Source organism: Monodon monoceros, unplaced genomic scaffold (genome assembly GCF_005190385.1).
Source record: "Monodon monoceros isolate NGI ecotype Baffin Bay Population unplaced genomic scaffold, NGI_Narwhal_1 Super_Scaffold_13, whole genome shotgun sequence".
In the NCBI taxonomy this organism is placed as follows: domain Eukaryota; kingdom Metazoa; phylum Chordata; class Mammalia; order Artiodactyla; family Monodontidae; genus Monodon; species Monodon monoceros.
Genome location: NW_021703769.1, coordinates 82,675,033 through 82,681,035, shown reverse-complemented (window position 1 = coordinate 82,681,035; position 6,003 = coordinate 82,675,033).

Below are 6,003 nucleotides of genomic sequence, written 5' to 3'. Positions count from 1 at the left end.
AAAAAAAAAAAAAAAAAAAAAAAAAAAAAAAAAGGAAATATGATGGGACCAGTGCTCCTGGGAGGGAGGTGAAAAACAGATCTCTGACCATCTTGTTCCCTCCCAAAGGCCCCTATCAGCCCTCTTACAATCATCTCCTACGTGTTTGTCACCCCTACAAGCCTAAGAGGCCGTATCAGCCCACTTGCGCTGCCACAACAAAGACAGGGCAGCTTAAACCACAGAAATATATTTCTCACAGTTCTGGAGGCTGGCCATCCAAGATCAAGGTGTTGGTTTCCTCTGAGGCCTCTCTCCTTGGCTTACAGACGGCCGTCTTCTCCCTGTGTCCCCACATGGTCATCCCTGTGTGCATGCTTGTGTCCCGATCTCCTGTTCTTATAAGGACACCAGTCCTATAGGATTAGGGCCCACCCTAATGTCCTCATTTTAACTTAATTACCTCTTTAGAGGTCCCTTCTCCAAATACATTCTGAGGTACCAGGGCTAGGACTTCAACATATGAATTATGGGGGGGAAATTCAGCCTGTCTTAGTACATTTGGGCCGCTGTAACAAAAATACCATAGATTGGGTGACTTAAACAACAGGAATTTATTTCTCCCGGTTCTGGAGGCTGGGAAGTCCAAGATCAAGGAACTGGCAGGTTTGGTGTCTGGTGAGGACCCGCTTCCTGGTTCACAGACAGCTGTTTTTCACTGTGTCCACACATGAGAGAAAGGACAGAGGGTCTCTGGGGTCTCTCTTACAAGACCACTAACCCCATTCATGAGGGCTCTACCATCAAAACTTAATCACCTCCCTAAAGCCCCCACCTCCTAATACTATCACTTTGGGGCGTTAGGAGCTCAACATACGAATTTTGGGGGCAGAGACATTCAGTCCATAATACAGCCCATGCCAGGGGCCCTTTGCTTTCTTATCACTCTCTCCCCCATGCCCAGCCCAGTAGACCTCAGTGAATGTCCACTCAATGAATGAGTGGAATGACGTCATTTTGGTAGGGTTTTCAAGGATGAATAGAAGTTTACTAGGCAGGGAAAGCAGAGACAGGCACTGGAAGAACAGCCTTGCTAAGGTTTAGAGGGCCCCCAGCAGGGTCTGCCTGGCTCACAGAGAGCATGGTGGGCCTGTGGGAGGGGAGAGAGTCAGGCAAGGTCTCCCATCCCAAACAACTGGCTATCCTGGGTCAGCACAGATGACAGTGGCCCTGGGATGCACATTGCGGCCCTGCTGACCTCCTGCCCATGAGCTGGGCTTGTCCACAAGGAGCAGGGCCCTATCACCTCGGCCCACAAACCCAGCTCCAGTGATTTTATTTATTTATTTTTTAAGATTTTTTTTTTTAATTTTGGTGTTTTTTAAAATTTTTTTAACTTTTTATTTTTTTAGTTTTTATTTTTATTTTTTTTTAAATTTATTTTTGGCTCCATTGGGTCTTCGTTGCTGCACGCAGGCTTTCTCTAGTTGCAGCAAGCGGGGGCTACTCTTCATTGTGGTGCACGAGCTTCTCATTGCAGTGGCTTCTCTTGTTGCTGAGCACAGGCTCTAAGCACGCAAGCTTCGGCAGTTGCAGTACGCAGGTCCCAGAGCACACAGGCTTCAGTAGTTGCAGAGCATGGGCTCTAGGGTGCAGGGGCTCAGTAGTTGTGGCACACGGGCTTAGCTGCTCCATGGCATGGGGGGGATCTTCCTGGACCGGGGCTCGAACCCGTGTCCCCTGTCCATTGGCAGGCAAATTCTTAACCACTGCACCACCAGGGAAGTCCCATGGAGAGCTTTCTTGTTCTTTCAGGTATCTGCGGTCTTCTGCTAGCGTTTAGTAGGTGTTCCGTGACAATTGTTCCATGTGTAGATGTATTTTTTATTTTTTTGTTTATTTTTGGCTGCGTTGGGTCTTCGTTGCTGCGCGCAGGCTTTCTCTAGTTGCGGCGAGCGGGGGCTACTCTTCGTTGTGGTGCGCGGGCTTCTCATTGCAGTGGCTGCTCTTGTTGCAGAGCACGGGTTCTAGGCGTGCGGGCTTCAGTAGTTGTGGCATGTGGGCTCAGTAGTTGTGGTGCACGGGCTTAGTTGCTCCGTGGTATGTGGGATCTTCCCGGAGCAGGGCTCGAACCTGTGTCCCCTGCATTGGCAGGAGGATTCTCAAGCACTGTGCCACCCGGGAAGTCCCTCCCATGATTTTAGGTATCTGTTTTCCCCTTCATGCCTGGGTGGGTTGAGTGGTATTTATTCAAGCTCATTTTATCGGTGCTGTGTTGAAGGCATAGGAATCCTTCTCGGAGAGTTTCAGTGCTCCTCTGGCAAAAACTGCATCTTCATACACAAGGTGCAAATTAGGTGTCAGCTCAGTTCATCTTCAGTTGGGAGCTGCCCCCAAGCATAAGGCAAAGGAGGCTCGGAATGTTCTGGAAGCTAAGTCTGGCTGGAGGCAGTGGAAGCCTGAAGGGTCACGGTCCCCAAAGGCACTGCGGACAGGGGACGTGGATGGGGTACAAAGGGGGGTGATGGGGGAACAAATCCCACCTCTGTGATCTTGGTCCGGATCAGTCTTCTCACCTGTAAAATGGACTCTGATGTGAGTGTTTGGCCCTGGGAACCATCCATATCGCTATCCACAGGTATCGTCGCCCACTGCCTGGCTGAGCCTGGCATGCTGGGGGCCATCTGTAGACCTCCAAGGAAGGAGGCAGCAGTGCCAAAGGAAATGAGGAGTGAGAACAGAAGGGCCAGGGGGGTGGCGATGTGAGAACGTGGCCCTAAGATCCTTTGACGCTCCTATTGGAAGGTGGGGTTCCCATCTCCTCCCCTTGAGGCTGTGGCCTCCTTGACTGCTCGACAGAATGCGACAGGATGGGCAGCGTTCCGGGTCTGGGCCAGGCCTTCAAAGGCTGGCAGCCTCCATTCTTTGCCTCTTGGGGGTGACACTCTTGGAACTCAGCCACCACCCTGTGAGGAAACCCGAGCAGTCCCGAGGAGCGCCCACGTGGAAGGCGACCTCCGGTCACCAGCCACCTTGGAGGTGAGTGTCCAGCCCCAGTACATGTCCCAGCAGACACCATGTAGGGCAGGGGCGAGCTGACCCTGCCAAGAGCCGCCAAGCTACAGATTCACAAGCGAAATAAATGATTGTCATCGTGTAAGCCACTAGTATTGGGATGGCTTTTTATGTGGCAACAGATAACTAAAACGTGGGGTTCAAGCTGAAAAGCGTTTCTGAGGCTATGCTTCATAAACCCACGGGAGGCCTCTACCCCAGGCCACCCACCACCCAGACTCGCCCTGTGGGTACCACTGCAGTGGCTGGTAAGTGCTGGTAAATGTTCAGTGGTGGACGGTTCTCAGGGGTGGACAGGAGGGGAGCCCTGATTTGTAGCATCTGCCAATCTCCGTGGTGTAAATACTCCCAACTGTGAGCGGCCACTGAACGCAGAAGTTGGGCAGAGATGAGCAGTGACCCACGTTTATGTGGTGTATTTACAGATGCAGCAAATGGAAACCGTCTCAAAAGCATAGAAAAGAGTAAACTGTGGGAAAATAATTAGGAAATGATGAGTTTTGAGTCCTCACCATCTTTGTTTTCCATACAGTTTATTTCGTTGTAAGTTTTTATCACCTAACTTTTAGTCGTAGCTGTGTTTAGCAGCTAGTTTACAAGATTCCTACAAACTTCAGTGAGCCCTCCCAAGCTGGTAGGAACCTCAGCAGAGGCCCGGAGGTGGGAGGGGTGCGGGAAGGGTGCTCAGTCACACGCAGGACAGACACAGCCCCCGTCTTCCGAGGTCACAGGTTACTGAGGCATCGTGAGCTTCACTAAACTCAACTTGCCCTAGACAGAGGGCGGGGAGTGCCTTGGTTCCATCCTCCCTGCCCCAGGCCCCCACTCTGTTCTAGGAAAGCCCCTTCCCCAAGGGCAGCCCCAAGGACCAGGCCTCCACAGCCCCCTGCACAGTGAGGTCAGTGGAGACCCAGTGGGACAGGAGAACAGGAACCAGAATGTTCCATCAGGTCTGAAGCTTAGCTGCTAAGAGCTGAGAGCTGGAATAACTGGAGGCCAGGGGGCTGGAACCATCTGAAGGTAGATGCCGACCATCAGCTGGGACCCCAGCCAGAGCTGTGGGCAGGAACACACCTACGCAGTCTCTCCAGGTGGGGGGAGCTTCCCTGCAACGCGGAGGTCTCAGGAGTTCTCCCATGGTGGCTCAAGGTTCCAAAAGCAAGCGTCTCAGAGAACAAAGGTGTGTCACCTTTTCTGACAACCTGGCCTTGTGTTATGGGCTGAGTTCTGTCCTCAAAAGTTCATATGTTGGGAACTCCCTGGCAGTCCACTGCTTAGGACTTGGTGCTTTCAGTGCCGGGGCCCGGGTTCAAAATCTGGTCAGGGAACTAAGATCCTGCAAGCCACATGGTGTGGTAAAACAAAACAAAATAAATCGTATGTTGAAGACCCAACCCCCATACCTCAGAATACAACCTTATGTGGAAATAGGGTCACTGCAGACGTCATTAGTTCAGATGCGTCCCACTGGAGTAGGGTGGGCCCCTAACCCAGGAAGACTGGCATTCTTACAAAAAGGAGAAATTTGGACACACAGACAAACACACACAAAAGGAGAATGTGGAGAGGACGGCAAAGATCAGAATGATGCTTCTATAAACATCAAAAAATATCTCCCTCCATGCTCTTCTAGAACTTGGCCATGTCTCCAATCAAAAGGTGGGACCTATGCCCGCCCCCCTTGAATCTGGATTTGTGACTTGCTTGTAACCAGTAGACTGTGGCAGAGGTAACACTGAGTGGCAGCTGTTGCCTTGTTCACTGGGACACTACCTGCTGAGCCCTGAGCTGCCATGTAAGATGTCCCATACCCTGTGGCCGCCATATTGTGAGGAAGCCCAGGCCACACAGAGAGACCGTGAGGAGGTGTTCTAGCCAACAGCTCCAGGCATGGTCCCAGCCACCTGCCATCACTAGCCACCGGACAGATGTCTTCCGATGATTCACATCACCATCGCCTTTGAGTCTTCCCAGCTGAGACCCCAATCATCACGGACCAGAAACAAGCCATCTCCACTGCGCCTTTCCCAAATCCTTGGCCCAGAGAATCCACGAGCAGAATAAAATGATGGTTTGCAGCACTAGGTGTGGGGGTCATTTGTCACGTAGCAGTACTAATTAAGTAGGTGTTTCCAAAATGAAACAGCCACTCAGTCTGTGGGGTCTGCAGGGAAAGCCCCAGACATAGCCTGGGGTGCCAGCAACAAGGGCATTGTCCCAGAGGCAGGGGATGCAGAATCGAGCTTTTTTTTTTTGGCTGCGCCGCATGGCTAGTGGGACTTCTCCTTGACCAGGGATTGAACCCAGGCCACGGCAGTGAATGCAGCATTTTTAAATTGTGTTCATTTTCAATTACAATGTCATACACGCTTCTGTAAAAACTTCCAACAGGAGGGCTTCCCTGGTGGCACAGTGGTTAAGAATCTGCCTGCCAATGCAGGGGACATGGGTTCGAGCCCTGGTCCGGGAAGATCCCACATGCCACGGAGCAACTAAGCCCATGAGCCACAACTACTGAAGCCCGTGCGCCTAGAGCCCGTGCTCCACAACAAGAGAAGCCACCGCAATGAGAAGCCCGCGCACCACAGCGAAGAGTAGCCCCCGCTCGCCACAACTAGAGAAAGCCCGCATGCAGCTACAAAGACCCAACGCAGCCAAAAAAAAAAAAAAAACTTCCAACAGGAGTATGTAGAATAAGAGAGGGACCCCGGGGTCTCTGCTGGTCACAGTGTGGGCCCTTCCTGATCTTTCCCTTGGCCTAGACCTACAGACGGGTTCTGGGGGTTTGTTCTGCACCTGCCAGACCTCCAAAGGAGACGAAGAATGTCTTTACTTGTCTGTGTGTCCGGATCCATCTCACTTTTTCCCAACACTCTTGCATGAGTCTGCTCAGGCTGCTGTAACAAATACCACACACTGGGCAGCTTAAACAACAGAAACTTCCTTCTC